At 44.4% G+C, this 26213-nt stretch overlaps 1 long non-coding RNA gene across 2 annotated transcripts in view; it reads right to left on the bottom strand.

The window, feature by feature from the left end:
* LOC108537453 (uncharacterized) overlaps positions 1-24289 on the bottom strand; it is a 69110-nt gene extending 44821 nt beyond the window's left edge. For both annotated transcript variants that reach the window (XR_001887819.1, XR_001887820.1), the window contains exon 1: positions 24213-24289. This is a non-coding gene — a long non-coding RNA (uncharacterized LOC108537453). The remainder of the gene's footprint in view (positions 1-24212) is intronic.
* Positions 24290-26213: the final 1924 nt, after the last annotated feature.

A 26213-nucleotide genomic window follows, 5' to 3' on the forward strand; every position in this document is an offset into this window, starting at 1 on the left:
TTATAATTTATAATTGGACATATAATATAGAATACAATATATAATGTAATATAAATTTTATTAGAAAAAGCATATAATTATTATATTATATAAAGGTAACATAATTGTGTGATATAGTTTATATAAAATAATACAATAACTTATAATATAAAATACAAATATTTATTAGCTCATTTACTTTCAGGAATTAGCTCATGCAGTTGTCAGGGTTAGAAAGTCTAAAATTCAAAGGGCAGGCTGGCAGGCTGGAAATTCCCGTGTGAGTTGAGGCTGCAGTCTGAAGGCAGAATTTCTTGTCCAAGTTTTTGGTCCCAAGGCCCTCCAACTGACTGGATGAGGACCACCCACATTATCCAAGGTAATCCTCTTTACTTAAAGTCAATAGGTTGTAAAAGTTAACATCCACAAAATACCTCCTTAGCAACACTTAGATTATTGTTTGATTAAATGACTGGATAGTGCAGCCTGTCCAAATGGACACATCAACTTAACCATCACAGCTTCCAGTGGCTTTGCTGGTATCTGAATCTCTATGAAATTCTTGTATGATAGAAGCTTTGGGGTTATTCAAACCTCTTAGGCTATATAAAGCCACAGACTTAGTGGATCTGGGATACACGGTGTAACTCCACCCCAGGTCAGGCAGTGCCACCCCAGAAACAGAGCTCTCAGTACCCAAATAAAGTAACAATAAAACTCTCAGGTTGAATGCTTATTATGTGTTAAGCAATTTGCTAAGTGTGGCAGCAGCAGCATTCGACAGAAGCTACTTCACTGAAATCAGTCCCTCACGTTCTCCCTTTAGAGATGAGGAAAATCTGAGGCTCAGAACGGTTCTGTTACTTGTCTAAGGTCACACAGTGTTTTCAGTGGGGGATTAAGATTTGAACCCAACTGTTCTAACCGCTGAGGCCTGCGCCGTGTCCTGGAGAAAAATGTTATCTCCAAGTCTAAAACTGGATAGATAAGGAATTTCTTCATTCTTCCCTTCCACCTTCCTTTCCTGTCTTCTTTCCCTCCTTTCTTCCCACCTACCTCCCTACAACTGTTATAAACGTCTCCACTGGGCACAGCCCTGAGTTCCCAAGTTAGCAGCTGGGGAGAGGGGGTGGTAATAGGGAGGGGAGGACACAGTTGAGATGCCCAGTGTTTTCAACTAGCAACTAATCAGGGTAAAGCAGGAAGAGAAGTTTTGAGTTGCAAAACGTGTTTTTGCCAAAACTAAAAATTTGGCCCTGAAATGTTAAAATGTTACCTCTGGCCAAAGATGCCCTGGAAACGTCTACCTTTACTCACACTCGCAAGTATCCTGATGACATTTTGATGCAAACTTTCTCTGACTCCCAGACTAGAAGAGGCCAAAGGATGCTACCCAAATCAGTCCCTGTCTTCAAGCAAAAGTGCTCACTGCATTTCAGATCTTCTCAGAGGAAGAGTCCAGTCTCACCTAAGACACCCACCTGCACAGCAAATGACATGTGACATTGTCATGGCAGCTTTCGTCCTGACCCAGCCTTAGGTAGGACTGACAAATCCACTGCGTGCTCACTATTGGGTCATGCGACATTTGGAATCGGACACCTGACAACACTGCCCTACAGAAAGGCTAATGGAAACAGAGGCTGCAGCCATGGCCCAGGAAGGATGGTCTTTCGCACACCTGGGGCAGCCTCTGCCACAACTTCTTCCTCCAAGGAAATCAACACAAATGAAAACTGGCTGATGCTCTGGTCCACCAGAGGCTGAAGAAGAAAACCGCAAAATGGAGACTGCCCAATTCTAATTTAATTCAGAAGAACAAACAGGGCATCACTCAGCAGACTTCAAATCCCCAGTCAGAAGATTTTGTCCGTGAAGTAAATTGTTTCATGGGCCATCTACCACACCTACTCCTTCTTGCCACAGCAAGGAGGTGAAAATAGCTCTTGAAGCCATGGTGAGTGACATTCTCGTGACTACATTGTTGTCAGTGTTGATCTTGTACTTTTTAAAAATGTCAAGTCAAATACACAATAGGAAAAATTTATTTATAAAGTAGCTACAGTACTGCTATGTGAGGCTCGCATTCTCTCTCTCTGCTCATGTCACTCAAGACTCTGTTCAAATGCCGCTTCCTCAGAGAAGTCTTTCCTGGCCACCCAACACTCACTTTCCCTCGAGATCTGCTTTATTTTCTTTGTGACATCAAACTGTATGTTTGTCTGTTTCCTTACGATGTGTCCCCACGACTGGAATGTAACCTCTATGCAGATAGGGGCATTAATTTAATCACAGCTGTGTTCTAAGCATTTAGAACGATATCTAGTACGTAGGAGGGGCCCGGTAAATATTTGTTGAATGAATGTGTCAATGGACGGGTCCAAGAATCAGTCATTTAAAAGACCCTGATGAAAATGAACCGCCCTGGGGTTTGATATTTGAAGTTGCTCTTATTGGAGAGCTAGTCTGAAAATTCTTGACCACAGTTTCAAATCCCAAGTGTTAAGATTATACTGGTGTCAGGGAAGCTCTGACTTGGCTGGTCAGCAAACCAGCTGTGGAATTTTTCTACTTGTCACACGGACAAAAATGTCCTTGAAGAGGTATCTAGTGGAAAGTTTGAGATCAAGTGCTGAAAATCAGATGGCCCAGGTCCCAGTCCTGGATCTGGCGCTTCCTAGATGAGTCTTGAAATACTGATTTAACATTCCAATGTTTTAGTTTCCTTGTCTATGAAACAGGGATGATACCCATTGTATCTACTTCATAGGGTTTCATGTAAGGAAAAATAAGCAAATACATGTAAGTCACATTTACTGGCACTTAAGGGAGAGCTCAATAAAGTGCTAGTTATTGTTAATATTATAATTTTGAAAAACTAATGGAAACATATTATTTAATCTAGGGCTAGTGCTTGGGCAAGGCAAGTAAAGCACCTAGAAGGCAAAATGTTAAGGAGTGGCTCACTCTCAGGTACTGACCGTGCCCCTGTATGACTCTGAGAATCATTACATTTTGAGTGCTAGGTACACCACACACCTCACCCCAGCCCCAGCTCTTCAAGGAAAAGATGAGCAAGAAATAAAACAATGTGGTACAAAAAACGTTCAATGCAGTTGGTCTCGTGGTTTAACGATGTTTATAGAAAACACCTGACTCCAGTGAAATATAATTCACGAGAAGAGCCAAAGCTCATACAACCACAGGACCACAGTTGCATTTTTGGTGAATGTATTCCTAGAGGTCTCTGGATAAAATCCTTTCTGATAATGAGAACAGTGGTTCTCAGGGCCAACATTCAGACTTACTTGAGGCTCCTAGGGCTTCCACCCAATATGTCTGTAGGCAGGTCTATACACACATTATGCAAAGAGAGATTTTTGAGATGCACCCATAAAGACAAAATTTTATGATTAGAAAAAAAAGTGCATTTGTAAATGTCATAACAATAAAATTATGCTCCAAGACTTTGGACGAGATCAAAGTAGTATGAGGAAGGGGCTACAGGAAGAACCTCAAAATCATCAGATGCCCAACTTTTCCAAACATAATATAAGGAAAATGACTAGTATGGTTTATTCCTATATATCATTGTATTAGTCTCTTTTCACGCTGCTGATAAAGACATACCCAAGACCGGGCAATTTACAAAAGAAAGAGCTTTAATTGGACTTATAGTTCCATGTGGCTGGGGAAGCCTCACAATCATGACAGAAGGCAGGGAGGAGCAAGTCACATCTTACATGGATGACAGCAGGCAAAGAGAGAGAGCTTGTGCAGGAAAACTCCCCTTATAATAACCATCAGATCTTGTGAGACTTAGTCACTATCATGAGAACAGCATGGGAAAGACCTGCCCCCATGATTCAATTACCTCCCACTCAGTCCCTCCCACAACACGTGGGAATTCAAGATGAGATTTGGGTGGGGACACAGCCAAACCATATCAATCATGATGTAGTTCGTGCCATGTCATGTGGATAAACCAACCCTGCTCTCTCTAACCACACAGCTGACTGCTTTATGGAATGGCTGAGAAGTCACAGAACCAGATACAAAGAAGGCTATTTCTGGGATATGCTATCCTAAATTTTGCCCACCAAGGTTTTCCATGTAGAATGGTGGCAGATAAGCCCAATTTTCTCTCTTTCAGGAAATATGAATATTAAGCAAACCAAGACAAGATTGATCTCTAAAGTCCAGTTCTCTATGAAGGTTGCTATGCCTCACAGTCCTGGGGCTACTAGGATCCAGAGAGATAGCATCCCTTTCTCCCCCTCAGCATGTACCAATCTTGCAATAAATCCCCATTACAGAAAGTAAACTGAGTGGAGGTCCTCTTTGCAGAGCCTAACATAAGGTTTCATATTTATCCATAATCTCCAAATGTACTAATAAATTTTGGTAATAATACAATTATCAAACTAAAAAGATAAAATGAAAAAAAAGGCGAGGATCAGGCATAGTGGCTCACTCCTGTAATCCCAGCACTTTGGGAAGCTGAGGCGGGAGGATTGCTTGAGCCCAGGACCAGTCTGGGCAGACACTGTCTGCTAAGACACTGTCTCATAAAAAAAAAAATACAGAAATTAGCCAGGTGTGGTGGTGAGTGCCTGTGGTCCCAGCTACTTGGGAGGCTGAGGTGGGAGGATCACTTGAGCCTGAGAGGTTGAGGCAGCAGCGAGTTATGACTGCACCACTGCACTCCACAGAGTGAAACACTATTTAAAAAAAAAAAGGCTAAAATGCCAAGAACAAATGTGTCTGTCTCATCATGTTCTTCTGGCATAGATTACTGATTTTTACAGAGTTAATGAAAATATCCACATGATATTCATGGTGCCTCCACATTTTAAATTATTTTTCCACTGTGCTTGTAAGAAAACTGAAGCTCAGATCTATAGTTTGTTATTATAATCAATATTTTAGTGACCAACTTTCAAATATGCCATTTTGGCTGCTGAACCATTTAACTAAGTCAAAGGCTACACAACACATTCGGCCATCTTTATTTCTTCTCTTTCTCTCTTTGGCCAAAAGGTGGTAGTAGGTAATCAACTGATAGACTGCCTTTCAAAAATGGAGGTCAAAATGCTCACATCCAGGTTCCAGATGTCCTGGTTAAACAGCTGGGAGTGGAATTTGACTCCCATGGAAAGAGTTTAAGCCATGATTTAGTCATTGACCTCCAGTGTTTGCTCTGCTTCTTACAGGGGAGTTCGAAGTGGAACTGTGAAGTTTCCCAAGCTCCATGCAGGTCACTGAAGTCCACCCTGCAAACAGCAGTCCTTCACCTTCTGAAGACCTGTCACCTATGAAGCAGCAAGGAAGGAATTTCTTGTCTCTGCTTCCTGGCACAGTCATTACCTGTGATCTTCTATCCCGATTGGTTGACCCTAGCAACTGAGTCCCAAGAAATATGTATTTAGTGGACTGAATGAATTGGACAATTAAGTCAGAAAAAGCAACAAGAACTCCCAAGGTTAAAACAAGTCCAGGACTACACGCCTCTCTTCCTGCCTCTCCACATTGAACTGCAGTTTCTAGAGAGGACTGAGCAAAGAGATGCTGGTGTCTTTGACTTCAGGGAAGAGCAATGTCAAGGAGAGAGGTCAGCAGATTTTTTTAAATTTCTATTCACCTGTCACTGTCTAGCCTGCCGTCGCGGTGGGTGAAGACAACATTTAGGGATTCTAGTGCTAGTAGGATACAAACATTTCTATTTTGTTATTAAGTAAAGAAATACCACTCTTTATCAACCTTCTCCTTCCTGGTGTGCAGAATGACTTACAGCTAAGGTAAATGGTCGCTCAGGAACTCATAGCACTGCCCACTTCCAGGTAGCTTCAGCTGAGCATTCAGCAGAACACAGCATAAGGGCTAAGAGTGAGCAGAAAGCCCCCAAACTCAGCACCTGTCTTTTTAGTATCTCATAGAGAAAAATAAATGCAGGAAGCATATCTCTGGACTGAAAGTGGGGAAAGCATGCACTCTTCTGAGGTTAGGGCCAGGATGCAGCAACAGCTATGGTTGGCTGGACTCCTCAACACCGAAGAAGAAAATGCTATATGCTTTCAAGGAGCCTTCTGGAGTACTGAACTAGGACATAAAAATATTCAACTGCTCTTGCCATTTGAATGGGGAAATATATGGTCCTAGGCCTGCAGCAAGAGAAGTGGTGCATTTCACCCAGCATTCTCATTCTAAAATGCAAATTGGATCATGTCTGTCTTCAGCTTCATGGTTTTCATTGGTTTTGGATGAACTGTAAAGTCTTTAACATTGCAGAGAAGGCTTTTTCTGGTCTGGCCCTGGCCTCTTTCCCCAGGTTTATCTCTCACTTCATCCCATACCTGCACTGGCCTTCTGTTTTCCAACTATCTTATTACCTGCCATTCCCAGAACCCACCATGTTTTCTCTTATACCTGGATTTTACACACGTTGTTCCCTCTACCTGGAACATATTTTCCCCACCCATCCATTCTCTGGTTAACTTTTACTGGACTAAAAAGCATATGACAGAAAACAAACAGTACCAGCCGTCAGCTGACAGTTCTTGCATTATGTTAATATTTTCTTTCTCTGAAGCTCCAGAGACCAAAACTGTACAAAACAACAAATCAAGCAATCCCACATGGTAAATAATTTTTCACCAATAAAAGTTAAATATAGTTCATATATGCTTATATTATACAAGTCTTCTAGGAAGACAGACATTAATGATGCAAATTTTAATGCTCATTTATTTTAAAAAATCCATGTATAATATTAGCAGATTATTCCTTTTGGAGTCAGATACATGTGGCTTTGAGTATCAGCACTGCCACTTACTAGCAGTATGATGTTACGCAAATTATCAATCCCTTTGTGCTTCAAACTTCTCATCTGCAAAGTGGAAATCATCCTAGCACCCGCCTGATGGATTTCTTGTAAGGATCAAATGAGATGATAAGAATGAAGTGCCGGCCGGGCGCGGTGGCTCAAGCCTGTAATCCCAGCACTTTGGGAGGCCGAGACGGGCGGATCACGAGGTCAGGAGATTGAGACCATCCTGGCTAACACAGTGAAACCCCGTCTCTACTAAAAATACAAAAAACTAGCCGGGCGAAGTGGCGGGGGCCCGTAGTCCCAGCTACTCGGGAGGCTGAGGCAGGAGAATGGCGTAAACCCGGGAGGCGGAGCTTGCAGTGAGCCGAGATCTGGCCACTGCACTCCAGCCCCGGCGACAGAGTGAGACTCTGCCTCAAAAAAAAAAAAAAAAAAAAAAAATGAAGTGCCTTGTGCTATTTACCAGGCACGCAGTGTACTCAGTCACCTCAGTGAATGATCACTGTTGCCATCTTCACTGTTGTCATCATCATCATCAATATATATCAACAGCCCTGCTGCGTCTTTCTATGGTGGCTCCTGGTGCTTTAAAACTTGATATGCTGATTCCATTCTGCAGCTACCAAAGCCTTTTGGGGGTTAACCTAACCTTGATCACTCCTGAAGAGCATCCAACCACCACCTTCACCTTGGGCAACAGGAAACCACAGGGCTCTTCTCAGGTGGTTATTCCCAGGAGGGGGAACTTACTAAGACATACCAGGGGTCCTAATCAACAGAATAATTAAACAGGGAGGCAGCCCTCTTCTGCAATCCCTGACATCTAAAGAGTCTGTCGCCCTTTTCTAAGCCTATTCACATTTGTATGTCCAACTTGAGGGAACCAGGGCAGATATTACTCCTCTCATCATTTTAAAATGAGGAAACTGAGGCACTTAAAGACAAGCTGCCCAAGCTCACATAAGTGAACTGTTCAGCTTTTTCTTCAGATTACCCCATCCCATGCCCACTGTGCACACACCCTGAGCAGCAGCTCCTAACCTCAATATCCTCTACCCTTCCCAGAGGCGCCACCAGCTCCTTTACACAGTTTAGTTTTCCCTTCTCCCAACAATGGCCGTCTGTAAGAGGCCCTAGGTGCCTGGAATTTGAAATTGTTTTTCTTCCCTCCCTTCCTGAGGACCAGATTGTTCCTAAGCTCCAGGCTGCCTGGCCAGTGCAGGCCTGACTTGCTGGCACCTAGGGTTGCATTGAGGATATGGATTTGTTTTTGCAGGACTGCTCATGAGCGATGGAGTGCTGGCGTTGGCTTCCTTGTGAAAGGCACATGGCAACTAGGCATGTATTTGCAGGGAAGGAAACTTCAAGAATAAACAGAAAATACACACACTCCACATCCTGCCAGCCAAGCCCCAGCCTCCCCAGTTCTGACAGGTGATCCATTCTGACTTCCTTACCGAGACACACACCCAAGCCAACTGCAAGCCTTGAAGCATGGCGGGTGGGAAGGAGCACAAACCAAGATTCTCCACATTCTAGGGGTATGGGCTTGAAAAAATGAAACAAGGCCCACATCTGAAACCCAGGGAAAGCAATGCCTACCTCTTAGGGTTATTGCAAGAATTGGAATTCAAGCTTATATCATGCCCATCCCAGGCCTGGAGAGTGGGTATCAGGGCATGCTAGCCTTGTCAGCATTCTTTTGGCTCCTCCAACATACCAAAGTCTTCCCTACCTCAAGGTCTTTGAATGTGCTCTTTTCTCTGTCTACGATGCCCTCTCCCATCCCTTCTCCTCTCACTCTCTCCTTGTGAATGACACCCCTCATCCTCCAGGTTCCAGCTTAAACATCATCTTCTCCAGGAGCCTTTCCCAGCTACCCCAGATGCAGGAGAGAACCCCCATCCCACCCCACCCAATAATTGCTCTCTATATAGTTTGATTTGTTTGAATATTCCTCACAATTTCTAATAATTTTTATTTGCTCTGTCTTCCTGTCCAAATTTTAAGCTCCTTGAGGGCTGCTCTCTGCTGTGGCAGAATTTGTGCCTAGAATTTGATAGGGGATCAATCAAAATCTGTTTAATTAATAAATGAATGCCATTACTTTGTGCAGGCTTAATTAGTTCAAGGGAGAGATCAATAACAGCCACTAGAACCCAGAATCCCTGACCCTGTGGGCAGTTTTATCTCCAGCTGAGGTCAGATGAAGAATAAATGGCAGTGGCAGAAAGAGGCATAGTCAAAAAGGCCAAGAACACTAATGGTCTTATTGCTAGAAAGGACATTGCAAAAATTCAAACTCTTTATTGTGTTGGTTCTGTAATATGGGGCCAATATACTATACCAACTGGACATTTCCTCCCATTTCTGCTTGAGAATCTTCCCTACCTGCATGAATGTGTTGACTTAAAAACGTCTAAATCACCGAAGAATTTAATGGAAGACTGGATGAAAAAAAATACTATCAGTGACAATACACAGGAATTCACAATTAAGTTCTATCATACAACACAGATTTGTGAGGGCCTTGGATTACAAACAAATGTGATTCTACACTCAATAGCTGAAAAACTTGCTCAGAAAACAAAATACAAAATTTTTAAACCATTCCAGAGACCTATTAAAAAAGCATAAATAGTATACAATAATGGTTTGGTTAAGTGCTTTGAAGGTCAGAGTGAGTTAGAGTTAGGAAAAAATTAAAAGAAAGAGTTTTGGCCAAGGTCTTGAAGAGAGTGATTGAACAGGCATTGGCACTAAAAACTTGTAACATTTTAGAACTGGAAGAAGGATTCTTTTTGTTATTAAATATAACCCACTTATTTACAAATGCAGAAAATGAAGCCCAGTGTTCCCCATCCCCTCATCCAGTTCCTGCAGGAGAAGAGGGTCAGGACATCAGGAGCCGGGGCTCCCAGTCTTTCCACTACATCATCTGGGCCATTTTAGAAGGAGGTGGGGCAACGTATCAGCCAGGGCACCAAAACGAGTGAGCAGGATGTGGCAGTGGCTATAGCAACAAAACTAGGCCAGGAGTGTGCAGAGATGTGACAAGAAAGGCTCGAAGGTGGACGGAGAGTGGCTGGTGGCCGGTTTCCTCATAGAACACCCTTATTTTTGGCCTGTTGACTTGCTGAGCAGTGCCTGAGTCATCCCCCTTAAGGCTTGTAACCAATTCAAATAGAGGAGTTTACACATCATTCCCTTGACTTTGGGCATCGTGGGTGCCCACCAAATATGTGTTGATTTGCTTTGACTCTGATGCTGGGCCTTTAAGTGTGAGATGGGGGAGTCTGTGTGTGCTACCAGCAGAGGGTGTTCTGTTTATGCTAGAAAAGTGCAGAGCAGGAAAAAAATATATATAAACCACCTCTTTTATAGATAGCAGGCATTGCCCCTTTTGAATTAAAATGCTTTTGTTGGTGTGGAAAGAGTTGAGCTGGAAGAACAGCACAGAGACTGGAAGAACAGCACAGAGGTGCCATTTTTACCCTCCCTTTGCTACATCCAAGCATGGCACCATGGGTGTGGTCCCCTTTCTCAAGCTGGAGAAAGAGCCTCCCCAGAGACATTTGGATTCCAGCTCTATTTTTTAATAGCTGCATGACCTTGGGCATGACTTTGACCTCTGTGAGCCGCACTCTCCTGCTAACATTTGGGAAAGCATTTCAGCATTATGCATAGCCAACAGTAGCTGCTCAAAAAATACCAATTCTTCTTTACTTACTGATAAAAGTAGCCCAAGGGGAGTGGACAGGCTACAGGGAGACAGGGAGAGCAACTCTAAGTGGTCTGGTGGCAGAAAAATAGAAGTCCATTCTCATGCTGCTGATAAAGACACCAGAGATTGGGTAATTTATAAAGAAGAAGAAGTTTAATAGACTCACAGTTCCATGTGGCTGGAGAGGCCTCACAATCATGGTGGAAGGTGAAAGGCACGTCTTATATGGTGGCAGGCAAGAGAGAATAAAAGCCAAGTGAAAGAGGGAACCCCTTATAAAACCATCAGATCTCGTGAGACTTATTCACTACCATGAGAACATTATTGGGGAAACTGCTCCCATGATTCAGTGATCTCCCACCAGGTCCCTTCCACAACACATGGGAGTTATGGGAGCTACAATTGAAGATGAGATTTGGGTGGGGACACAGCAAAACCTTATCAATAGAGCACTGAGGAATTGTCAAATCAGGGAACAAACCCAAAAGCTTCTGAAGAGGAAGAAATGGGGTCATGGTTAGAAATGAAGAGCAAGGCTCAGAAAACTTGGGCATGAAGCCCAGTACCACCAAGGCAAGAGCATTTGAGCAAGTTCTATTCCCTCTTTGGATCTCAGCATTTTCAAGTAAAAATAAGGAAGTTTTCATATTGACCGCTGAGGGTCCTTATAGCTCTATGGTTCGATGGCATCATACATGACCATGGCAAAGGGAAGAGGCTGGAGCAAAGGAATTGCCTCCTTGGTTGTCTTTCTCATCAAGGGCAGAAGCCAAGTAGACAATCACATCAGGACCTAGCAGACTTAATGATCCTCAGAATAGTGGCAAAGAGATGAAGGTGAAGTACACTATTTTCAGCCCAGAGGGTCTCCATTCTTTCCAGGTTCCAGCTACACTGGGAGAAGTTGCAGGGGAGGCATACTAAAGGAAACAATCCAATCTATCACAAAAGGCCCTGAGACTGGACAACACGGTAAGAAAATCAATTAAAACTGCCTCTGGCTTTGACCATGTTTGCCTATAAATTAAGCTCCAGTACCTAAGCCACTTTCTCTTTCCTGCCCTTCCAGGGTAAAGGAAGAGAAGCTAAGAGGATGCAGCAGGAATTAAAAGTGCAAGTCCATCATACCAAAGAGCTGTCTCAATTACATCCTGACCCCTTTTAGTAATGTAGCCAGGGGTGTGCTTGCAGTTGGTTTAGTCCCCTGACATTTAACCACCTCCAAGATAGGCCTGGGACTGCTGAGACTCCAGTGGTAACCAAACCAAGGATCCTGAGCACTTCCCAGTGCCCAAGCTGGCAAACAAAAGAACATGAGTGTTGTTTGGGTTGGGTAAGCTGATACTGCTCTTCCTTTCCAAACTATCTGGGTCTGTGGAAGCTGGATATATTAGTTTCCTAAGGTTGCAATAACAAGGGAACACAAACTGGGTGGGGGTAGGTGGGGAGGGGGGTTAAAATAACAGAAATGTATTTTCTCAGAGTCCTGAAAGCTAGAAGTCTAAAATCAAGGTATCAGCAGGGCTGTGTTCCCTCTGAAGGATCAACATGTTCCATGCCTCTCTCCTGGCTTCTGGGAGCCTCAGGCATTCCTTGGCTTATAGATGCTTCCTTTCAATTTCCCACCTTCTCATAGGGTTTCTTCTATCACATCACAGCATCTTCCCTCTGTATTTGGCTGTGTCTAAATTTTCTCTTTTTATAAGGACATGAGTCATATTGCATTAGAAGCCCACCCTACTGGCTGGGGTAGTTGAGCTATACCCAAAGATGAATATGACCTCATCTTAACTAATTATATCTGCAATTACCCTGTTTCCAAGTAAGGTCCCATGATGAGGTCCTGGAGGTTAGGTCTTCAACATCTTCTGGAGAACACGATTCGACCCATGACAATGGGCTTCTGTAATTTATGACCAAGGGGTCAAGATTTGAAGGTAACATTCCTGAAAGATTAAAGACCATGAGGACGTATTCCATGTCCTCAGTGTCCCTTCACCAGAAACAGTACATTTTGCTGGACGCCAACACAAGCAGTTTCAAGCCAGATACTGGCTTATAATCTCTCTCTCTCTCTTCACTTAGCCCACAGCTGACTCCCCCATGAGCTGCCAAACACTCATAATGCATTCTCGTCACCAAGAAATGCCACTGGAATGAATCTGCACCAAAGCTATTTATGTGACTAATGAACCTCCATTACGTTGCATCCAAGTAGGAGTAAAATTTATATTCTACTCAATGAAGGAGGGCTTTCTTGGAGGGGGTGGGAATCACAGATGGCTGGGAATAGAGGCAGGCATTTAGAAAAAGCCACATGTATAAACAAATACCAACACGACAACACTGTAAAGGTATCTTGTATCATGTTGGGAACTGTTTCTCCAAACCTCCACAAAAAAAAAAAAAAAAAAAAAATTCAAACTAGAATACTCTCAGGGGTGGCAAGGGAAAAGCCATCCCCTTTTCTCCTTTCGTGGTTTCAGGTACAAAAAGGCTCCACCACTGGTGTCTCCTCACATATTATTTCTATATTAGTATTACCAGGCTTGTAAGCCAAAGACAGATGCCAAACAAAAAGCTGATCACATTTCCCAATCTTATTTGCAAACAAGCGTTCATTTCCTGCTTATCAAGGCACAGTGCGGGTACTTTGTCCATTCAAATCATTGTCTTAAGCCAGTGATGCAAACCAATGAGCAAGGTTCACCCCAACCAGAGCCTGGACGCTCAATGTCATTGAACTCAAAGAGCAGATAATTAGTATTGAAGGGTGTGATTGCAGCCCAGTCGGCCAGGTAATCAGCCCCTGATTTCTCTTCAGGACTCTAGACCAGTTGGAAATCTTAGCCCTAGAGGAGGCTGGAGGGAATTATCCTGGAAGTGTAGTATCCCTTTTCAAATATAAACACCAGACAATTACACCAGCCAGTTAGCCCTTCCTTGCTCAACACACTTGCGTTTCAGGCAGCAATTGGAAGGGACGAAAGGGACCCCAGCTCTGCCTAGGCAGCTGTCTCCCAGCCTTGGCTCCCTAGGGTTCTTCCATCAGCTCACTCACATATTCCAAGACTGTCGCAACCTTGGGACGTCTCTGCAGACTGAGCCTCCTCAACTCGGTGCTTGTTTTGCAAACATTTGGCTGCTTCATGGGAACCTGCCTCAACCTGAGGCCTCAGCTCCCTCTTGGCTGGGATGGTAAAGTCTTCTTGAGAAGGGCTGATCTCTTTTCTGATCACTCAGATCAGATGGCTTGGAAGTGACAAAGTGAAATGCATCTCTCTGCCATCCCTTCAAAGATGGAATGCCAGTTCTCCATTCTCAGCAGCTGACAGCCAACTTTGACATAAAACTTAGGTTGAATATTTAAATGGACACTCGCATAGGAGCAAAATTTTTAGGAAAGTAGCTAAAGGTTCAAAACAGATCCCTAGTCTCCTTTCTGACCCTGGGTGGCCCCTTCTCTCTGGACAGGGACGCCATCTGACAGGGAAGATACATATGGAAATGTAGTTGCTTCTATATCAGAGAATGCTTTCTCCATTTTCTTTACAGTGCTTTGCTTTAACCAAATTAACAATGGCTAACATAGTTAGACAGCAAAATAAACATGAGTGGCCATAAAACACTGACTCTTCCAGGCTCTGATGGAGGCTGTGGAGCCAGCTACCCGCCCCTGGACTCGGAGGGAGGGCCTAGCATAAAACAAAATTTGCACGCAAGACTCCATGTATTATCAACATATCACATTCAGACTCCTGCCAACCCCACAGCAGACACATAACTCTACATTATGTAATGTGGAACTCAGCAAGGCTTTGAGAAAAGTGGCTTTTTGCTCCTTAGAATCTTATCTTCCACCTAGGGTGGATGTCCTCCCAATCAAGTCAAGCAACTGTCTGTGGCCACGCCCCAGGCCAGGGGCTCAGAGCTTCAGGCCACTGCTGCTTCTTCTTTCTTCTAGAAAGTGCTGAGCTTTGGAACACTGGGCAAAGGCCTTCTTGCCTTCTAAATAAGCCTCCTCTTGCTTCCATTGCACAATACTTTTTTCTCCCAACATTTTACCATGAAATTTTTCAAATATCCAGAGAATCTAAACCACTCCTGAGACCTATTTTTAAGATAATACTCTCTCGTGAATGGCTCTTGAATTCTTCTCCTTTCCTCCAAGTAACATTTTTCAAGATATCTGTCATGGGAAACGTGTGGCATGGGATGTCAGTGCCCCACATGGCTGCTCAAGTTGTAATCCAGGGCTTCTCTCGGTTTTCTTTCAGAGATGAGAAGAGTCCAGTCTTCAGTTACAGACAGATCTGGGTTTCTATGTCAATCCCTCCACTTCCTAGCTTCCTAGCTAAATTCTGGATGTGTTTCTTTACTGCTCTGAGCCTGAGCTTGCCTTCCATTGGTGGTGGGCATGACAGCCAATCCAACTACCCTGTAGTGAGCACTTATTAGACGCCAGCAACTCTTCCACATGACACCCACAGGCTCTAATCCTCATAGTAACCACAAAGGGAGGCACTAGTGCTATCCCCCATTGTGGATAATCAGGCTGGAAACACAAGCCTACTGCCTATGGTGCTGTAGGAAGCACGCAGAGCGTTTATGACACACTTAGCACAAAGCCTTCACTCATAGTGGCTTTTCAACAAAGAATTCAAGGATCATTCTTATCAATAGTGGCAACATTTTTGCAGAGGGCACCCAATCAGCACACAATCGTAGCTGAGAACACAGACTATAATAAGCGCTTCTCATTGTCCTGGCCTTCTACATGCTATTCTTTTAGCACCTGAGTTTGTTATCAGTGGCCTAGCACTAAATGGCAGCACCCCTAAACCAAGGCTTTACTTGGACAGCAATTTTCTGTGTAGCTGGCAAAGACTCTTTCGCAAAGCACTGCTTGGAGTTCTCTGATTTTTAATTCTGAACACTGCATGGTATCATTGTGATAAGGAAATGGGAAATGTCGAAGTGCTGTCATTAGGGACTTCTGTGTCATATCAGATAAACAGAATTCAGACACAAGCACTTGCTAAGGTATACCTTTTATTGGATGGATCATCTTTTTTTTTAAGTGATGGAAATATATCAACTCTAAACTCTGTCCATATGCTCTATTGTAAATATGGCTATTGGCATGGTGAAAATATTTCCAGACTGGTTCATCCCTCTTCTGTTCAGTTCAAAGATATTTTTCACAGTGGTTGCCATACAAATTCTAAACCCTAAAGATTCTGGGGCTGGTGCCCCATCGATGATTAGCTCTTCTCTAGGGTAAGGTATGGTTTCCTTAAAAGCAAATGGACTACCATCTTTCAGCCCAAAAACCTCTTACTGCCTCCAACCCCTCCATCATCCTAAGCTCCTCCAAACTCACTCTAAACAAACTCTCCCACAAGGAAGCATGTCAAAGGTCTTTACAGTAAGTGTCCTGGCCTTGGAAAAGGACAAAGAAAGGGCGAGCAGACACTGAATTTTGATGAAGAACTTTCTTTGAGTAAGAGGTAGAAATGAAGCACAGAAAACGTGGCATAGCTTTTCTAAAGTCGCAGACCAAGTTGGTCAAAAGAAAGAGAGAAACCAGGAGTTCTGAATCCAGAGTGCTACTGTGCATTAGATCAGTAATAATTTCCATTAGCATAAGTTCAGAGACCTTGGAACCAAAACAAATCCAACTGTAGAACAAGTGTTTTGGGGGGGAAAAAATGGAAGGCTCCCAAATGACATCATCTTTCTCACGGGGTGAACTTTCAGATACACCAACACAGGGCATTTTATAAGTCAAATAAATCGTGTATCCAGAATAAGAACGAAGAGGTATGTCCTGCATCTTCACCATTAATAGTTAAAGAATATAATATGGAATTTGGGGAGTTGAAGCTAGAGTTTGGGAAAAAGATCCCCAGTCCACGAAAGGGACAAAGAGCTACAGAAGGAACAGAACACTGACCAATCCAACAGTGAAACTCTCCCCAAAGGAGAGTTACAGGCAATTCCAGAGCTATATCTACACAAATATGATTCTTGCTGAAATCTAAAGAGAAGAAAGAGTGAAAGGCAAAGAGGGATGAGATAAGGTAGTAGGATCCACCAGGAGTCCACATACATTCTTGACAATTATGATTAAGGACTTGCTATTGGGTCGGACAATCCTGCCAAGACATCTGGCCACATTAATCCTCCTTTGGGCTGTGGAAGTTCACCACCAGAGGTAGATGTGTCATTGCAGAGAAACAATCAAGGATGAGGAGAGAAAGGGATGTTTTAGGTGGGCTGGCAGCACAACTTTGTGGACTGCCCTGTTTTTCAACAAACCCACAGAACTCTGTGGAGCCAAGTGTTCTTCACGCTAGGCCAGACTTTCCTACCCCACCTTGGGGGTCTGCCAGTTTTCGCTGGCTCCATCTCCAATGTCAAGCCTTCTTGTGAAATGACTGGTGCTTCCTGCTTCCCATCACACCCCCGACCCAGACACGCCACCTCTCCCTGGGTATCCGCCCTATGGCTTAATGAAAGGGAGCCAAGGGGCTCTTGAGGACAGAGAAGCCCCTGTTCAGAAGAGGAGAAAAAGAACAGGGTCACTTCCTTCCCTGTTTTCTAGGTTTCTTCCGCCTTTTTCTCTTCCCACCGTCCCCTCCCATGGCCACTGCTCCTTGGCCTTGATTCAGCACTGCATTCCTGCTTCTTTGTGTCCCAGCCTCCCAGCTTGCAAGGCCGTGGGGATGTTCAGAGAGTTACAGCTCCAAGAAATTCTCATCTCCATAGACCTGTCTACCCACCTCCCACCTGGGCTCCAGAGAAAGAGCCAACATTCCTTCAGTCCCACAGAGAAAGGGTGTGACTCGAATTACTCAATGAAGCCTCCAAGCCAGCCTCTTAGTCCCCCAAAACAATAGAATTGTATTTTTCTTGGACTTCATTCATTTTATTTGGTTTCTCCTTTGATTAGCAGAAAGAACTCCTTTCCCTCTCTCTCCCTACCACCACTTTTCTTAATCCACCAACTTCACTCTTCACTCTTCTGGTAGTACCCAACCCCCAACCCCAGTAGGGTGAAGCCTTGGATCATGAACTTGAGTGACGTCAGTGAGCTTGAGAAACGCCATCCGCCATCCGCTTCTCCTGGGCTTTCTCACACGTGGGAATCTCTCTTGGGAGTCTGCATCCCATCTCTAACCTGTTTGTTTTGGATGCTAATCCCAGGACGCTGGGTGAGGTGTTAGGCAGACTGACCTTTCCTGTTTTCTGAGTCAGTGATCTTAGATCACTAAGTCAGGTGCTAAGTGTTGAAAATTAAAATCAATGTGTGGGGCCTGCAAGAGGGAGACAAGACGGTGGGAACAAAGGGTGAAAGGGGAAGGTGACATCTAGCTTTGGTTGAAACAAACAACAACCTATCTATCTGCCATCAAATCCATCTTCATCAAAAAGAGATTCTGGTGTCTCGTGTGCCTGTAGTCCCAGCTACTTGGGAAGCTGAGACAGGAGGATCACTTGAGCCCAGGAATATTAGGCCAGCCTGGGCAACATAGTGAGACTCTGTCTCTAAAAAAAAGGGGGGCTGGAGGGACTGTATGTATTTGGTATGAGGCACACAGTATGAAGAATATGATGTGAACATGACTCCTCCTGACAAATTGCCTCTGAAAAGCTACAGCCCAACTCCTAAGGCAGCTTCCACTCAACCCCAAACAGTCAAATCTTCCGGTATTCAGGGAATTTTTGTTGATTGTCTACTGAGCTCCTGATGTATGTCAGGCTGCAAGGATATTTAAGGACTATCTTTTTTTTTTTTTGAGATGGAGTCTCACCCTGTCGCCCAGGCTGGAGTGCAGTGGCGTGATCTCAGATCACTGCAACCTCCGCGTCCTGGGTTCAAGAGATTCTCCTGCCTCAGCCTCTTGAGTAGCTGGGACTACAGGTGTGCACCACCACGCCCAGCTAATTTTTGTAATTTTAGTAGAGACGGTGTTTCACCATGTTGGCCAGGATGGTCTCGATCTCTTGACCTCACGATCTGCCCGCCTTGGCTTCCCAAAGTGCTGGGATTACAGGCATGAGCCACCATGCCCGGACAGAGTATCTTACCTCTCACCTTACCTCTCCACCAAGCTAGGGCATTTAAGGCACCACCAATTCCACCCCCAGCTTCTCTATCAAACAAACAGATCTGATGGAATAACAATGCTAATAATGCCATGTGTTTGGCTTGGATTGGCTTTTTAAATCCAGCTTTTATCTCAGAAGTCAAAATCCTAAGCAGGCCCAAGACAATGCAGCCTAAACATCTTTAGAAACTCAAGACAGCTTCTCATTTTAAATATGAGGAAACTGACTTGTTGAGAAGTGAACTGTTTTACAGGTCATGTTAACATAGTTACAGAAACACAGAGGTCACATTTTTGGTTTAAGGAACTCCTGATTTAGAATTACTCCCTGAAAGATCTATGGAGGTTGCACTGTATTGACAAAAATTGGCTTTTAGGTTTAACCAAACGCCCTGCCCATCTGCACAGGCTTTGTTGCAGGACAGTCTTCAACCCTCCAAACTCCCATCCTAGCATAGAGCAGGGACTTCCTTCTACTTCAGCACATCAAGCAGAGCAGGCACAATTCTTTTCAACAAATATACGCTGAGCATCAGTTTTGTGCAAAGTATTTGCTCAAATCAAATAATAAAAAATACAGAGTCCACTTGTGAAACAAACCATCTCATCATACTCTTCATAGACATGTTTTCAAAATTCAGCAACTCATCCTTTTTCCTACAAAATTCTGTTCTCAAGAAGAGACAACTTGATTATCAAAGGAAATAAAATATCCCATTTGCTCTTCTCTGAGAAGCACACACACACATTTTTATAAAATAATAATTTATCGAGTAGGATTTACACATCACTGATACAAATATACTAGACCTGTCTAAATCTAAACTCCAACTACACACAAATTTTTCTAAGACTCCGCAAAAAAGAAAATGAGAAAAGCAAAATTCAACAACACCCTAAAGGAGTCAGATCCTCTTTCTATATTGTCAGGTAATTGTTAGCAGAAATCAGCTGTAATAACAAGCCATTTTAAAGGAATGCCAATTCCATTCTGTCCTGCTTAAAGAAGATCCAGAATCCGCCTTTGTTCCTAACCTGGGCACTCTGGAGAAAATAACAATACCTTCTTTCAGAAACTGTGGGGAATCTGAAAGGTAGGATTCCTGCTCTCCCAGATAAGAGCTGGCAGGAGAGGTGGCCACTGTCAAGAGGGAGGCTGGTGTAAGCCCTGGGGTCAGCCAGGAGCACCCTGGAGAGAAGACCCATCAGAAGGGAGCAAGGAAAGGGGTGCGGCAGGGAGTGTTTTGCTTTCCGAGACTTAAAAAGGATCTCCACTCATTCAGTGTGGGCTTGTGTGCAGCCAAGGCCTCCAGAGACTGCAGAACCACCAGTCTCTGGAAACGTCTCCTTCGTCGTCCTGGCTGATGGCATATTTGCAGTTTGGGACTGTTTTATGCAGCTGATTCCTTCCAAGAGTCTGAGGTTGAGGGTTTGGGTGAGCTTGCTGCTTAGCCTTTCCCCCTTTACCTTTTTATTCACAGTTTCCGACACACAAAGCATTTTAAAATATCCATGGAAACCTTTGCGACCACAGACTTAGAACAGAGCTATGACCAAGTGTCAGAAACAGGGAAGGAATCCGCGAATGTCCAGCTATGTGGCACAAATGTGTTGCTTTCTCTTTTCCTAATCAGGTCCCAAAAGTGGCATTTCTTTGCAAAGGGGCCACACAGACAAGGGCTTTAGCTAGGAAAGCACCACTGCCTGACATGCTGAATTAAGAATGAAGTTGCCCTTGGGTTGGTAAATTTGGGCAGTTGGATAGCAAGCAGCCAGGCCTCTCCTAGCCATTCAAGAAATGTTTGTGGAATGAATGTGCACTGCTTTTTTAAAGAGCACGCTGTCATTGTTAGAGCACACTGGACACTTCCCAAGGCAGGAGTTTTAACGTTTAAATTTTTCATTGTTCTTGCCCGCCGCTCCCCTCAGCCTTCCTAGCTCCCTGTAGAGGGGCCTGAGCTCAGGGAAAGTCAATAAAATATATGCTTGAACTGACTGATCTTTGTCATTCTCTTGAAATCCCCTGTCCTTGTTCTGTCTATATTCACTGGAGTCAATCCTAAGCAATGCCCTCACCCCATCCATTCCATTCTCCAACCAATTATACAGGAATAATTGCCAAAAATTAAAAGACTAACCCCAATTGAATTGGGATCTGGCTCTCTCACGGAGAAAACAGTTAAAGAACAATGGACAGACACCAAAATACTCAGGGAACCCTAACCCTATCTACCTCATGGGTTTCAGCGAGTCATAACCACCCCCTCTGTGTTTTGCCCTTTTTTCCTTAAAGGAGCATAGAGCAACCCTCTTCCCACCTGTTCTGCATGAGCAAGTTTTCAGAACCCGTGTTTGCTGTACCAAGGAAATGTGTTATCATTCAGACCTGGCTTGAACCAGCGAGTTCTAACCTCAATTTCCCCCAAAAAGAATGCACCCTTCCTCTACATGGTCCTGCAGCATTAGGGGACAATTGGGAACTTTGGGTAGATGGGGAGAATGGACATGCGAGCAAACGGCTTGAAGCAATGGAGATGCAGATAACAGAAGAAACCACTTGGGTACCACACCTGCTACGGCTTATGCAAAATGCAAGACAACCATAGAGATTCAGAAATTCTCAGCAGGCAGGGCACAGTGGCCCATACCTGTAATCCCAGTACTTTGGGAGGCCGAGGTGGGTGGATCACCTGAGGTCAGGAGTTCGAGAGCAGCCTGGCCAACATGGTGAAGCCCCATCTCTATCAAAAAAAAAAAAAATACGAAAATTAGCCAGGCATGGTGGCGCGTGCCTGCGGTCCCAGCTATTCGGGAGACTGAGGCACGAGAATCACTTGAACCCAGGAGGCAGAGGTTGCAGTGAGCTGAGATTGCGCCACTGCACTCCAGCCTGGGTGACAGAGCAAGACTGTCTCTCAAAAAAAAAAAAGCAAAAAAAAAGAAATTTTCAGCAGCCCCTCTTCCTTTCTAACCCACTCTCTTCCATTGACAACTTGGCTCAGGGACTGCCATCTCTAAATGTGAACTAACATTGCCCCACAAAACCTGTATTCCAAAGAAAACAAGGCAAGGCCAAAAAGAAATAAGGCCATGGTAAACACAGTTTCCCCCGATATAGAACAGAGATGATGACAGGGTAAGCCCATCCCAGTTTGTATTGAGTTTTTACATAGTAAGCTTCCAAAATTTGGTAGCTATTGTTTTCTTGATTCATTATTGTTGTTGTTAGTGTTGGTTTTTACCCCTTAACACCTACAGCTGTGAGATTTGGGCCAAGTGAATTCACCACTCTGCACCCCATCTTTCCCATCTGTAAAATGAGGAAAAGAAGAAGAACCACCACAAAAGGTTCCTGGGGGCACACAAGGTAATATATCCAGGTAAAGCTCTTAGCAGATTACCAAGCTCATACGAAAGGCTGTGCAAGTACTTCCTTTTATTAAGAAATGTTAGGTCCAGCATGGTGGCTCACACCTGTAATCCCAGCACTTTGGGAGGCCGAGGTGAGCAGATCACCTGAGGTCTGAAGTCAAGAGTTCAAGACCAACCTGGCCAACATGGTGAAATCTCGTCTCTACTAAAATGACAAAAATTAGTCAGGCGTGGTGGCGGGCGCTTGTAATACCAGCTACTCAGGAGGCTGAGGCAGGAGAATTGCCTGAACCTGGGAGGCAGATGTTGCAGTCAGCTGAGATTGCGCCACTGCACTCCAGCACTCCAGCACTCCAGCACTCCAGCTTGGGTGATAGAGCGAGATTTTGTCTCAAAAAAAAAAAAAGAAAAGAAAAGAAAAAGAAAAGAAAAGAAAAAAAGAAATGCCTCCAGTAGCAGAGAAAGGACAGGGTAATAATAGCGGGCCCTGCACTTCCAAAATGATGAGGACTCTTCCAGGTGTAAGAGGGTGGTGGCATCCAAGTTCTGCTTCATAGAGTAAAATGATTTTTAAAATCTGCATCAAGATATAAAAAGGCTGCCACATCCCATAGAGAAGAAAGAAATCCCAGCACACAGCAGAGTAAAATAAAGTAACCATCGCTGTGAAGCAAAGTCAACCCACACATCATTCCTACAAACCCAAACCCGGGAGAAGTTCTCATGAAAAGGAAATTAAACAAATGGAGGACACGTTTGACGTGCATGGTTCAAGTCACACTTTGTTCTCTGCTCCTCAGAGACAAAGGCAGCCAAACCCTGATTAGGGGAGAAGGGAGGAGATAAAATCAGAGATACACTTCACAAAAGAGTGGAGTCCCAGTCTCTCCACGTGACCCAAAAAAGAGCGAAGAAGAGCACAGGGAGAACAAGAAGACTGTGGAGGAGTTGGCTTGCGGGACACCCGTACCCTGAGTTCCGTGATAGCAGCAGCATGAGGAATTCTGTGTGTGCACGCAGCGGCGCGGGAGACAGGCGTGGCCCCTGAGACAAGGCATCCAGAGATCTGCTTCTCCATGAACTGTGTGACCTTGAGCAAGCAGCCAGCTATTGCCAGAGCTTCTGTTTTTTTAGGTGGAAAACAAAGAGAATAATTCCTTCCCCTCACAGCCTCCTAGAGATATGAAGGGAATAGAGCTGAGGAGTGGGTGGAAGGGCACTTCAAAAGCGAAAGCAGGAAGCAGCAGCAAGGAACGTGTATTAGTGATGGAACTATTTGTGAAGGAACAAGAGCAAATGAGTATGTGTGCTTTGGGGTGGCGCATGTGTGTGTGTATGAGAGAGACAGCGGGAGAGAATGAAAAGGAGTGTCCTCCCAGGATTCCCCCACGTCAGTGAGTGATGGTGCAGTGTGCGAATGGGTGTTTATTCAGGGAGACTGCATAGAGCTGTCATCACTGAGTCCAGGCAAAGGCTGATTGCAGGGGAGAGGCGTAGAGGCCACAGTTGTGGGTGGAAGCTGACAAAGAAGAGAGAATACAGGCTCTAAATAGACAGGGGGCCAAAACCAAGGCTTCTCCTCCCCAAGCCGGCACCCCACACTTCCTACATGTGGTGGCTGCCCACGGGCTGGAAGAGAGTGCCTCTCCTGTGACCCCTCAGTGCATCACCCCACCCATGTGAGCAACAGGTTTCACCCAGAAGCAGCAAAAAGCTACCGCACTTTTGACATTTAATAACTAAGTAAATAGCTGTTGAAATGAACCCCGCCCATCCTTCCCCATCCCCAAGCCAGTGCAACAGTTGCTGAAGCTAATGTTTCTCTCCTCCTTCTGTCCTCATTTTCCTTTCACCTCTTCCTACTCCTCCTCCTTCTTCCAAATAAATCACACAGTTTGGATTAGGGGCAGGAGTAGTGGTGGTTGATTTTGTTTCTCGAATGCCCCGGGTCAGAGGATGCAGAGTCAGAGAGGCACGAATGACATAGACAACACACACTGTGTACACTCACTGCCATTCTCGCTTTCCCTTTAACTCCCACCCCTCCCCTTCTACAGGAGGGGCTGGGAAGGGATTTGTGCTTCTGGGGCTCTGGGGACTGCAGTCCCTGGGGCCATCTGGGAGTGATTAGCCTACAGATTTCAGGTAGCTCCAGCCACACGTGCAGCCCACATGACACCCGCTAATTCCATACCCACAGCTCTCCTTCTCCAAACAAACAGCAGCACGATTTGCAGAAAGAAGAAAATGCCTTCCCAAGAGGAGCTGCAGAGAAAGGCCAGGTCATAATTGTCTCCTAGGCACCAACTCCCCACAACCACCATCTCCGCCCACAATTCATCCACCAGTCAGCTACACCACCACCAGGGCTCATCTGTGAAAAGGCTGTGCATTGAACTTAGAAAAGCAAGCAAAAAACCAGGAAGAAAAAAAAATTATTTTCATTGTATATTTGGGCAGCAAGGTCTGGGAGTTTTAGAGGTTCTGATATGTTAATAATGATTTCAGTTTGCGGTTTGATTGTTTTCTCAAAACCTGTAAATCCAGGCCAGAAATGTATAAAGATTACAGTCTGAAAGCTTTATATCCATCACTCCAAATATTCTCCAAAGGAGGTCTACAACACTCTTTCTTATAGAAGGAAGCCAAGGCCAGGCACGGTGGCTCATGCCTATAATCCTAGCACTTTGGGAGGCCCAGACAGGAGGATCACTTGAGCCCAGGAGTTCAGGACCAGCCTGGACAACACAGTGAGACCCCATCTCTACTAAAAATACAAAAAATTAGCAGGGCATAATGGTGCACCTGTAGTCCCAGCTACTCAGGATGCTGAAGTGGGAGGGCCAGCTAAGCTCAAGAAGTCATAGTTGCAGTGAGCTGAAATCACACCATTGCACTCTAGCCTGGGTGATGAGAATGAGACCCTCTCTCAAAAAAAAAAAAAAATCAGAGGGTAGGAAATTTATATGAAGGTGCCAAGACAAGGACAAATTTCCTTGTAAGTGGCATAAGGAACCATCTACCAAACACATTTCAAAGGGAGCCTTAAGGACATTCCATCTAAGTGAGCAAGATGTCCCACTGTGTGCCTAATGGCTAAAATTCTACCATTAGGTATTCATTGCTATATTTTAGCATTCATTCCCCACATGAACATTTATTCAGCAGAGTCTATGTGGCGCACAGACTGAGGATACAAAGAGGATAACACTACATGCTTGTCCTCGAGCAGATCACATTTTAGTGGTGGACAATATACGCACAAAGACAGCAGCACAGTAGAAGCCTGAACAAAATGTTATAAAAACACAGAGAGGGGAGCCAATAGCTTTTCCTAGGGAGTCCTCAGATCTTCACAGAGGGGTTAGCATTTAAACTAGATCTCTACCCCTTATTTAAGTTTCACTGCCTCTTAGACTGAGAACATATGAAGCCTTAGTAGTCATTTACTCCATAGTCTGAATAAGTCTCACATCTTTCCCAAGGTAAGATAGGTGCAGACAGCTTTTATCTGGGAGAGACACCTTTCCCTGAAAAGGAGAGTTGCAAGAAAGGACTGAAAGAGGCCGGGCGCGGTGGCTCACGCCTGTAATCCCAGCACTTTGGGAGGCCGAGGTGGGCGAATCACAAGGTCAGCAGATCGAGACCATCCTGGCCAACGTGGTGAAACCCCATCTCTACTAAAAATACAAAAATTAGCCGGGCCTGGTGGCGAACGCCTGTAGTCCCAGCTACTCGGGAGGCTGAGGCAGGAGAATGGCGTGAACCCGGGAGGCAGAGCTTGCAGTGAGCCAAGATCGCGCCACTGCACTCCAGCCTGGGCGAGAGCGAGACTCCGTCTCAAAAAAAAAAAAAAAAAAAAAAAGAAAGGACTGAAAGAAAGCCTTCCTAGTATATGAAAAAGAAGAGTGAAGATGAGGTATAAGTCAGTATCTAAATCCAAGATTTTTCAGAATCAAGAGATAACTGAATCTTTTCTCTGAACCCATTCTTTTATTTATTTATTTTATGTATTTATATTTATTTATTTATTTTGAGACAGAGTCTCACTCTGTCACCCAGGCTGCAGTGCAATGGTGCAATCTCGGCTTACTGCAACCTCCACCTCCCAGGTTCAAGCAATTCTCCTACCTCAGCCTCCCAAGTAGCTGGGATTACAGGCATGTGCCACCACACCTGGCTAATTTTTGTATTT

The sequence above is a fragment of the Rhinopithecus bieti genome, unplaced genomic scaffold (assembly GCF_001698545.2).
Source record: "Rhinopithecus bieti isolate Rb0 unplaced genomic scaffold, ASM169854v2 scaffold_13400, whole genome shotgun sequence".
Classification (NCBI taxonomy): Eukaryota; Metazoa; Chordata; class Mammalia; order Primates; family Cercopithecidae; genus Rhinopithecus; species Rhinopithecus bieti.